The sequence below is a fragment of the Chiloscyllium plagiosum genome, chromosome 7, assembly GCF_004010195.1.
Source record: "Chiloscyllium plagiosum isolate BGI_BamShark_2017 chromosome 7, ASM401019v2, whole genome shotgun sequence".
In the NCBI taxonomy this organism is placed as follows: domain Eukaryota; kingdom Metazoa; phylum Chordata; class Chondrichthyes; order Orectolobiformes; family Hemiscylliidae; genus Chiloscyllium; species Chiloscyllium plagiosum.
In genome coordinates this window covers 49,198,736-49,211,016 of record NC_057716.1, presented here as the reverse complement: position 1 = coordinate 49,211,016, position 12,281 = coordinate 49,198,736, and the positions used below count along the sequence as shown (strand labels likewise).

The 12,281-nt window shown below is 36.4% G+C and overlaps 1 protein-coding gene across 4 annotated transcripts in view; it reads left to right on the top strand.

The window, feature by feature from the left end:
• The window catches only part of dync1i2b (dynein, cytoplasmic 1, intermediate chain 2b), an 87,296-nt gene that overhangs the window by 38,030 nt on the left and 36,985 nt on the right, over positions 1-12,281 (top strand). The gene's annotated exons all lie outside the window — the stretch shown is intronic.

Here is a 12,281-nt window from a genome sequence, read left to right as displayed (position 1 = left end):
GTCTAGGAACAGAATCTCATCTAGCAATTGGGTACTTCACAGTTATCTCTCCTCAACAATAAGTTCAGTAATTTCAGGCTGTTATCTCTGCCCATTTTGTTTCTTATTCTTTGCAATTTGGTCATCGTCTTTTTGTTTCTTGTTTAAGCTTTCAGATGGCAGCTGTTCATCATTTTCTGAAACTTAGCTACTCCAGGCTCATTCTTATCCTCGTTGATACTATCCCCATTCTATTTAAGCCTCAACCACTACTACTACCTCCACCTCTTTTCTTACTTAATCTCTCCTGCCTGTCACATCATCACATATTTTCCCGTTTGATGTTTTTCTACCCATTCTATTTCAGCTGCTTAAAATGTATTGCAGTTTCAACCATTCCTAACTGTGATAAAAGATTATTTATCTGAAATGTTAACTTTATTTCTGTTTCCACAGATGCCACTTGCCTGTTGAGTATTTCCAGCATTTTCTGGTCCAAGAAAGTTTTGATGATGATTGATCAAGATAGTGGTCCTGAATTTGCATTGTTTTACAAGGTTTACTGGAGACGGAATGGATAAGTCAGATATATGCAGACTTTGTGAATCATCTGAATTGCCATTCCAGAAAGTTGGCACATGCTGCACCCTCATTTCTCCAACATCATGAATAGAAAATAGCCCTTGTAATATCAGGGAAGTTCTCTATTATTTTGACTTAGACCTAGCACAAATGAAGATGAATGAGTTATTGGAAGCCAATTATGTCAGCCCAAGGGCATTGGTGTATGAATTTCTTGGGGTGGTTCCCTAGACCTGCCTACCTTCAGCTTCATCAATGACCTATCTTCCAACATAAATTCAGAAGCAGGCACATTAGCTGATAAATGCACTGTGTTCCCTTTCTATTTCAATTCCTAAAGCTGTCAATGCCTGACTGCAGCAAGAGCTGGATAACCTCTGGTTTTGGTGATGAGTAGCATTTGCATCACGTAAGTGCTGATTACTGACTAGCATCTCCAAAAGGCAGCGGTCTAACCACCTTCCTTTGATATTCAAAGGTATTACCATAACCATCATTATCCAGAGGATCACTATTGATCTGAAGTTTAACTCAACCAGCCATGAAATACTGTGCTTATAAGAGCATGTCAAATGCAGAGTGGTGAGTAACTTCCCTCTGAACTCCCCAATAAATTTTGCCACCTAAAGAGCATATTAGGATTGTGATTGAACACTTCCTCGTTCCAACATCATGCAAGAATTATGACATCATCCAGGACAAAACGGTCTCTTTGGTCAACACCCCATTCACCACCACTGGTGAAATGCACATTGTGCCATGCTATCCACATGTTGCACTCCATTATCTCACCAGGGTTCCTTTGATAGGATTTGCTAAATCTACTACTAATATTGCTTTAGGCAGCAGGTACATGGTAACACTATCCCTCCAAATCCCCTGATGAGTCACACACCAACCTAATTTTGAATAATAACTGCCATTCTATTATCACTGACCCAAAACCTTAAAATTCCCATCTGGCAAGTTTGAGAGAGTGCTGGTGACTCCACTAATATCTAAATGTGAACAGATTAAAAAATATCCTTAGACCATCAGGATTGTAAGGCTATTCAGTCTGTATTTAAAATATACATTTTAATACTTAAAAAAACACATTTCATTGTATCCTGTATTTTATACTTTGGGACAAAATAGCCAGTAACCATGCTAACTTGTTATTTAAAATACACTGGTTAAAGGAGGGGGCATATCTTCAATATAATGTCCTGTTCTGTATTCCTATTTCTTGCCCTCTCTGTGTGTCCTCTTCAGCTAGTAGTGATTCTAAGGTTGATGATGATAATGGTTATGGTAATGCCATTGAATATCTAATGACAGTGGACAGACATTTTCCTGTTGGAAATGGTAGTTGTTGGCTAGCACTTACATGATGGAAATGCTACTTACTGCGTGCACTCCAATTTTCACTATCTTACAACTGCATTGATTAACTTTAATAACTGCTGTACTACCTTTTGAACTAAAGGGAACTTCTGGTCTTCAAGCTTAAATCTGTATTCTGAAAAGGAGTCATTCACTCAGCATTAATACTGTTTCTTTCTTCATAGTCACTAACAGACCTGCTAGGTTTCCCCAGCATTTTTGATTTTTATTTTGCACTTTCTATCCTTAAAATAACCTGTCCTTGATGATTGACTAATCAAAAACAGGCCTATATATAATAACTGGACAGAAACAGTTATTTGGCTCATATTAAAAGACCAAATACAAAACCATATGATAGTCACGTCTTCCCTATATTTGGAACACCTCGTTCCTAATGCAATATTTCTAAAAGTCTTCAACTCCAACTGATTTTAAATGCAGTTGACAGGCTGAGCCTGGGTTGCGCACGTTTCCCCCCCCCAACCACACATGGAAGCCATCTCTTATTGTTTCATAAAAACGAGTTTCTATAAGTTGCAGCTGAAGGGAACCCTTGCTTTTTATCCCTGTTGTCAAAAGATTGTTTCAGGAACAATACCAATTTAGCTATTTATCAATTTGGAACTTTGCAAGAGCAATGAACTTCTTTCTTATAATTTCACTTATTCTTCGACACAAACTGACCGACCTTTCGTTATCGATATTTAAAATGTCCTTCCTCGCAAGATTCTGTAAGCATTAAATTCAAATGCCATCCTTGGGGTTTTTCCCTTGCTTATATGTAAAACCTAAATCAAAGTGAAACTAGATTGGAATGACTAATAATACAGATGCACAATCCTTTATCTGAAATGCTTGGGACCAGCTGGTTTTCAGAATTCAGAATTTTTCGAATTTCAGAATAAGTGACAGTTTGATGGTGAAATTTTAAGAAATCTTGCTAGAGGAGCAGACTCACTGAGTAAAGCTGGCCTTGAGACAGAATTGAGGCCTGCCAGTGTTGGGCAATGCCCCGCCCCACGTCGTATCTGAGTGACACGCATCGAGTGAGTGTGGGTTTGGGTTAACTGTTTGCATGCCAAAAAACCTCGTTAATGAGGAAAAAAAACTTCACAAAAAAACCATCGGACTTTGGAGCTTTTCGGATTTCGGATAAAGGGTTGTCTATCTGTAGTTGTCTTACTTTTTATCTACCTAAATGAAAAGTTATCCTTGTGTTCAAAACTTAGTGTAATGTTGCAATAAGTTGGAGAACAAGACTAAACTTAAAATTGTATGAGCCTGAAACTCGGCTTTTCACATTGCATTGCTTTTTAATAATGGAATAAAGGAAAACGAGAATAAATTCTAAGCACGATTAAAACTTCAATGGTGAATTGAACTACTTATAAAATGAAAAGTGACTGTAAAGTATATTTTAAAGGAGAGGGTAAATGCTGGTCAGGTTGCTTTGAATGTAAATATTTTGATCTGACTTTGAAAGAGAAGGTTGAAAAATGTTAGGACTTGAAATGATAGTTTTATTTTATACAATGATTAAGTATAGAAATATGGAGACATAGGAAATAGGAGCAGGAGTGGGCAATTTGGCCCTTGGGCCTGCTATACCTTTCAATATAATCATGACTGATCATCCAACTCAGTACCCTGATAGAGTAATACAGCATGGAAACAGGTCATTTGGCCCAACCTAGTCCATACTGACCATGGTGCCCACTCAGCTACATTTGTCCACATTTGGTCCATATCCCTCTAAACCCTTCTCATCCGTGTACCTGTCCAAATGTTTTTAAATGTTACAATTGTAACTGCCTCAACCACTTTCTCTGGCAGCCTGTTCCATAAAAGCACCATTATCTGAATGAAGATGTTGCCCTTCAGGTCCTCTTTAAATCTTTCCCTTCTCACCTTAAACCTATGCCCTCTAGTTTTCAATTCCCCATCTCTGGGGAAAAAGACTATATGCATTCATCCTATCTACGACTCTCATGATTTTATGCACCTCAATAAGGTCACCCCTCATTCTCCTATGTTCCAAATAATAGAGTCCTATCCTGGTCAACCGTTCCCTATAACTCAAGCTCACTGAGCCTGGCAACATATTCGTAAATATTCTTTGAGCTCTTTCCAGTTTAACTATGTCTTCCCTGTAACAAGGTGACCAAAACTGTACACAATTCTCCAAACGCAACCTCATCGACGATTTATACAACTATAACATAACATCCCCACTCTTATAAATAATGCCTCGACCAGTGAAGGCCAGCATGCTAAATACCTCCTTCAACATCCTGTCTAACTGTGAAGCTGCTTTCAAAGAACTATGTAGCTGTACTCCTAGGTCCCTCTGTTCAACACTCCTCAGGACCTTACCATTTACTGTACATGACCTACCTTGAGTTAACTTTCTGAAGTGCAACATCTCACACCTATCTGTATTGAATTGCATTTGCCAGTCCTCAGCCCACTTCTCCATCTGACCAAGATCCTTCTGTAATTTTTGATAACGTTCCTCAGTATTAAGAATATGTCCTAATTTTGTATCATCTGAAAACGTACTAATCATGCCTTGTACATTCACATCCAGATCATTTATGTAAATAACAAAGATCCTTACATCGACCTCTGTGGCATACCATTAGTCACAGGCCTCCAGTTCGTGAAGTAACCTACAACTATCACCCTCTGCTTCCTACCATCGAGCCAATTTTGCATCCAATTAGCTTGTTCTGCTTGCATACCATGCAACCTAACTTTCATGACTAGCCTGCTGTGTGGAACCTTGTCAAAGGCTTTACTAAAGTTAATATGGACAACATCCACTGCTTTACCCTCATCTTTCCTCTTGGTTACCTCTTTGAAAAACTCTATAAGATATGTGAGACAAGATTTGCCGTGTGCAAATCCATGCTGACTATCCCTGATCAGACCTTGACTGATCCTGTTTGCTTTCCATATCCTTTGGTCCTTTTGCTCCAAGTACTATATCCAGCTCCTCTTTGAAAACATTCAACGTTTTGGCCTTGACCGTATTCAATGCAGAAAATTCCACTGGCTCATTACTGTGTGAAGAACTCTGTCATGATTCCTAAATCGCCTAGTCTTTAAACTTAAGCTGTGATGCTTGGTTCTGGATTCCTTGGTTTTTGGGAACATCCTTTTTATATTTACCCTATCTCGCCCTGTCAGTTTTGTAGATTTCTATGAGACTCCCCCTCATTTCACTCAACTGCATATTGTGCAGAATGTTAGCTATGTGGCAAGGAATAGAGATTGTGGTGAGAGATGATGTAAGTTAAACTTTTATTTCCTGAAATGGAGAAGGTCCCAGAATATTTGACTTTTTTTTTAAAGAATTTTATAAGTAATTAGTAGATAGTTTCTGTGAACGAGAGCCATCTAGGACAAGGGGATATAATTTTAAAACTAGCTTACAGCATGGTAAACAGCAGTGAGATCAACAGCCAGCTGATTTAATAAAGTTGTTTGAAAGAGATGTGTTGCTCAGGACACTTCTACGAATTATACAATGGGATCTTTCTTCAATGTTCATTTGAACAACATAAACTGACAGATGTGCCCTCAATTTATCTTCAAGTTTTTTCTTCTATTAGGAATTTTCACCACCATTTAAAAGGCATATTTGAATTGTAATTTATTTCTGAGTTCAGATGATTTAATGCTTCAAAAATGTGAATGATTGTGTCTTTGTATGTAGGAAGTAAAACATGAGTCAAATGCCTTGTATGCCTGGAAGGATACAAATACACCCAAGTTAACAAAACACAGCTATTTCACAGATGATTTAACTTTGATTAACCTGCTCCATAGAAACACATCATCTAGACAACTGTAACTTCACTCATATCGTTATTGCTGGGTGCAGCCTAATTTACAGCAATGCCTTTCTTTCCACCTCAACGAAATACATCACAATTTTGATGTTAAGACAGAGTAAAATCTCAGTGGTTCATTAACCTTTGTGTTCAGTGTTCATCGACAATAGTTGGTCACTTCTGCAGTAACTGCTATTTTAGTGCAGTGTCTTTATTGTATAGTCTGCTGGAGTGAAATCTATTGATGAAAAACAGACTGTGGTAAGGATGAAGCATATGGTGTTTTATTTAAAAAATTGACAATATAGTATTTTGATGCTTTGATGTCTACTCTCTTGTATCTAAATCTGTTAGGCATGTTATTATTTGTTGAATGGGAAATAATTTCCTTTACATGAAAGAAAATAAAATTTCCATGTGCTTTCCTCACAAAGCATTGGAATTATGAAGGTTCAGGTCTAAGCAATATTGGTGTTGAACTGATGGGTGTAGAACTAGCTGTTATTGACGATTAATTTAACCATATTTTTAGTGTTTGTTCCTCTATTATGATAAATGTTTCAGTTTAACTTTAATTTTCCAAGTAAGAGTCAAAAGTTTTGGAGAGTCAAAAGTTTTGAAAAGTCAAATGCGGAACTTGTTTGGGCAATGGAATCAGAGTTCTGTCAATCTTTTTCATAGATATTAAACCAAAATGATAAATGTATTTCATAAAAGGAAATAGAATTAGTTCAAAATAATCTATCTAGATACATTTCATATTTTGAATTATTGCTCATGATTACAAAAGAAAATAACCAACTTGTGAGAAGCTATTTTTAAAATGAATCAGACTGAATTTAATTTTGTTGGCAAAAGACACGAGGATCAAATTGGTGCCTGCAGTACAAAAGCATGAGCGGGCCAGTGTGGACTTGTTGGGCCGAAGGGCCTGATTCCACACTGTAAAGTAATCTAATCTAATCTAATCTAATCAATCTAAAAAAAAGGTCTGTTTTCAAGTGGGGATTTCACTGAGAGACTCAAATGGATATATTTATTCTATTAATCTAGCAATTCAAATAAAATAACCTAAATGGAAATAATATTATCAGAAATAAAACACTCTCTAAAGTAAGAATACCAAACAGTAGTTATGTGTTGCTAGTTTGTAAGTAACTTCACTGCCATTACCAGCAAGAACCTCCTGAACATTTAGGCATACAAACCAAGTTGATTTTTTGCTAGGTGAATTTCTGGATGAAATAAAACTAACTAGGCAAGGAAGAACATCTGAGCTCCTGTGTTCTAACAAGTGATCTAAATTGTGTTCTTTTAGAACTTTTTTAGAAATCAAGTTTCAAGGGAGATTTTTAATTCCCATTTCATCCCCAGCTATGCCTACATTGATTAGTATCCTGAAGATAATGTTGCTGTTTTCTTTAGAATTATCTAGTTGAGAAAGGTAAGGTATTTTTCCAATAATACAAAAGCTGGGTAAAGTTTGTATGAAGAGAAATCAAGGACAGAAGAGGCCCAAACATATTCTTTGTAAAATGTTGTGCGACTTGTCTTGAGATCAAGAGAAAACCCATGAGGAAAGTTTAGGCTCTCTTTCCCTTCTGAAACCTGACAACCTTCAAAAATATTTCCTCTTTGTGAATTATGAGAGTCTAGGGGTATGGAGCTGACTTGAAATGAAGGACATATGAATGAATGGGGAGTTAAAATTACCTGGATGTTTAACTGCTGAGGTCAGTGATATTTGGTACTTGCCTTGGTCTCTGCCAAATTCCTGCTTAGGGTTAACATTATTTCTAATATCTCTGAAAAGACCACTGTACCCTACTGTGAGTATTTCTATTTCCCAAATCAGCCAGATTCTTTCCGAGAGATGTTAACTTAGTGCTGATTTTTTGTTTTAAAGTAGAAATTCATTTTTTGGATGCTGAACTGTAACCAATCTTATTTTAGAACTGACGGTTACATGAAGCAACAGAAGATCAACATCCCTTAGATCAATTGAGGATATCAATGCAGATTTTAAAACCAAAACATCAATTCACTGTCAATTATTTCCCGAGAATTGAGCATCTAAGTACAGTCAGTTCTTCGATAACGTGATAGCTACATTCTTGTGTAAACTGCATTATTGAAAAATTGGGTTTTAGAAACAGCGCTTAAAGTGTTAGTGCTGTAATCGTGTTACAGCCAACACATATTTTAAAAGTTTGCACTGTAGAAATAGCATCCCCAATTTGTCAATCAAGTTATAGCACATTTGCATTGATGAAATGCGCGTTATACCAGAACAATCAGTTACTCGTCAGATTTCTGTAGGTAGTTTAAGTTGTAGAGCATGACTCAACTATTTTATCCTAAATTTGTAATTGTCTTTCTCAAAGCAAGTTGAGTTTATCCAAATGGCAGATGATTTTCCATATGGTGTAATTTTTCATACAGCAGTTTCCATTAAAGCTTAACATCTGTCCAAATTTTAATAGGCAATTGCGAATGTTAATCATCAAAAATTGTCAATACTCTGTTATAATGATTCCAATAATTATTTGATCCACAAAATGCTTTATTTACATTTTGTTTTTTGTAGGTTGGGTTGTTATTCAGGCAGCAATTTTCTTTGGCAGAGATCAGCATTCTTTTAATGCAGCATATTTTACTTCAGTGTTAACCGTTTTAGTCTTTTCAAATTCTGCAGCTTTATCGAATATTTTCCTGCTAAGATCAGTTTTGCTTTAATTTACATTACCATATTATTGGAAACGAAATTATATTTTTTCACTCTGAAATATCGTTGGTCAGTTCTACAAAAGTATGAAGAATTGTCAAGGTATTGTAAGATTAAGTAAGACAAACTAGTAAAACAGTACTTCATTGTATTTTTCAATAAGCAAATGCAGCTGTATTTCATTATTTAGTTTAAGATGACTTATCATTTAAAATGCAGTTATTACAGTATCAAGCTTTTGGTCCTGAGAAAATGTTCATTTCAAAATTATTTATTGTAAAGGTTTTAGATTTGATGATTGTATGTAAAACTGTCAACAAAGTGGCATGGGGGGCAAGCACACCTGCAGAGATTATTTCAATCTTGGGTGTCGCGTTTTTGGTTTTGTGCTGAACAACGTTGGACCCCTACCATGTCAGACTGCTTTCAGATTAATAGATTGTCCAGTGTATAAGTGATTTCTGTGAAAGGATGTGCATCTTCTGTGTCTCAGTGTGATTATTTTTGAAAAAAAGCTTTCATTTTTTTAAGTAGCACAAAAGCTATAATTGGCATGCTTTGTAAGGAAGTGTCAGTGTGTGAGAGATCGGAATCACTGTGAATTCTTTTTAAGCATTTCTTCCCCTCTGCACCACCGCCTCCTCAGTGGGGTCATGCAGATCACTAGCTTCTCCTGAAATGGCCATTTTCTCTGGCAGGTGCATTATACCCTGTGTTTTCAGATTGTTTTTCCATTCTGAATGGATGGCAGGTTGATTGCTCTGGCTGCATTCTTAGAGAAAGGGCTGACAAATGCAGCAGAGCTTGCTCAAAAGACAGTGATTACTGTTTTCCTTTGCAGCTGATTGAAGCCCTTGAAAGGAAAGATTTTAACTTCCCCATTTGGTTGAAAGTATGAGCATATCTGCAGGATATTGAAATTGTTCATGTTATTAACCCATTTCTGTAAACTTGTCAGAATTGGAGGCAGATTCAATTTCCATCTACCGTTAAATTTGCACATACGATTATCATTTCGATAAAGCACAAGTTAACATCATAGTGTGCATTTCACTGTTATTTTTCTCAGCTCTATTACTTGCAGGCTTAATTATGTTTTATTGTCTGCCTAAATGTGTTTGTTGTGAAGGATATGAAAATGTGGCGATTAGTGTGGCTTGGCAGCTGTTATGGCCTACAAGATGTATTTTATTCAGTTTTCAGCCTGAATGCTTGCCTTTAACTCCCCTGGTGGGCCAGTAATTACACAGTCTTGCTGTCAGAGGAGATGTGATTGGAGGCAGTCAGGCAGAAAACTTTGTGCCATCCCAATGCCACCTTGTAGTGAAGAACACAATCCCAGCAGTACCATCTGTTCTTTGTTGTCTAGTCATCTGGCTGGGCTGCTGAGACCTGATCTAGGCAGCTGCTTCCCATCATCTGACCAGCCTATCTTATGTGATAGAACAGCTTACACCACTCAACTTGTACTCTGGTTTCTCAAAGTAAAGGAAAGTTTCCTGCTGGTCCTTTTGTTTTTGATAGATGACCTGACAAAAGATGACCTTTTACCACACAATCTCAGGTTTAGAATGAAACAGCAATGCAGAATTAACTATATTTTAAAAACACATGCCTAAAATATGCAGATTTTCAAATTGAAGCCACATAATAGCTTGGTGTAGGGAAAGTATAAGTTTTGAAACTAGTTTTGCTAGTAGCCTAGATATAATGTGACTCCAGGGCATGAGTTACTTTTTCTTCACTCTACTAAGTAAGTCCTCGGCAAGAATGCACTAAAACTTAACATGTAAACTTTAATGATACCGGTCAATCCCAGAATCTGTCTCTAAGAATAACAAGATTATTAATTTAATTTTACCTCTAAATTGCACACTATTCAGTTGAATATATAACATCATAACATCACTGTTTCTTGACTGTATTGAAACCCTAGAATTTTGTACCAAATGTATTTAAGTGTCATCAGTACAAAAACTTACAGCAGTTTGCCGAAAAGGAACATTGCCACTTTGCAGCTGAAGATGGGCAATAAATAAGCTTTTATTGCATCATACCCCATTCTGAGGGCAATTTATGAAAAAAAACCCAGAAAGAATTCTTTCCTTATGTCCAGTTTACCAGGTCAGTAGTGTAAACTTTGAATCCCATATTTAGTTGCATGCTCAGGGGCCTTGAGAGCTGGATTTTCCTAAATGCTAAAAGGTTTGGGCTGGATATCCTGTTTACCAAGCTGGGGATTCCTGACAGCAAATAGGAGTGTAGAAAATTTTGGTAGAAAGTCCAGATGATTCTGTAGAACTGGAAGAGGTGGAATAATAGTAAAATGATAGCAGGGTTCCAAAGGTTGAACCAGCATGTTGAATGGAAACCTTTGACAAGACCACATTTTTTTCAGACGTTAAGCAATAATTGTGGCAGAATATGATGTAAATAGAAACTTAGACCTACTGTATATTGTAGTCCCAGGAAGTGGCAACAGTAGGATAAATTCTAAACCCTTTGGAATTATTGGATTTTTTTCCTTTTTGTTCATTATATGAACTGGTTTATTTTTCCGACATCAAACTATGCAAGTTTGAGAATGAAAGAGGACATTCTATTGAGAAGTTGGTATAGATTTTGTATTTATTTCTTTTTTCACTATTTAGTTTACAACAATTAGTTTAAAACAATAAAAGTAATTTCTCAACCTCATTTCCTCTCAGTTGCAATTTGCACTACCACCCAGTCCTATACTGGGTTGAAGCCAAGTTGGACAATACTTGAGCACTCATAATTGTGATCACTAAAGTGGTTGAACAAGGAAGGATATCCTAATCGAAGATTTCCATACTAATGATAAAATAGCTATTTTTCTGAAACAACAACTGAATTCTTTCCTGGAACACTGTTGTTTATACAGTTGATTTTGATATAACATGATTGTTCCGTTCTCATATGATCTCATGTTATAAGAAAATCATGCAATGGCCACGCCATTTAAACTACTGGGGCCGAACTATGTTATAACCATTATAGATAAGGAAAGTTCATATTCTACAAATAATAGTCTAAATTCTTCAATCGCATCAGAGCTAATTTGTGTTGAAGAAACACCTGTTATAGCAGAAGCGACTGTATATAAAGGATTAAGAACTGTCCTTAGACTTTTCTTTCCTTTGTGTTCGACTTGTCTAGAATTATATAATCATTTAGGCCAGTCAGTGTATCAGATTTGGGTCATGTGGCAAAATCATATGCCAATGTTTGGCAAATAACCAGAGGTGCTAGCGTTGCTATTTGTTGGTAGTCTTACCTGGATCAGAAGGTTGTATGTTCAAACCTCATTGCATGACCTGAGCATGTAATCTACCTTAATACCTTGATGTGATATTTGGATGTGTTTTTCATATGAGATGTTAAGCTCAGGCTCCATCTGCCTGGTGATGTGGATGTAAACAATTACATATCACTTTCAAATAAAAGAAATGGAATTCTTGAGAATCTGAACGGGGCTACTTAATTATAAATTCCTTTCTTGCTTATGTTAGACAGTGGTGCTCAAAATATGCTTGTGTTTATGCAGCACCAGTTTGTAAACTTTGTCAATTCGTAAGAATTTCATAATTATCAGTAGCCTTGATTTTAGAATTCGCTCTTCTAATGTTATGCTTGTGAATTGTAATAGAATTATAGCAGTGGTCCTTATCTGTGCAAAATATTCTCACTTTGTGCCATTTTTTGTTGATATGTATATCTTTTAATTATTGGCCCAACATTTTAACTTGCACAGAAACCATATATGGCTT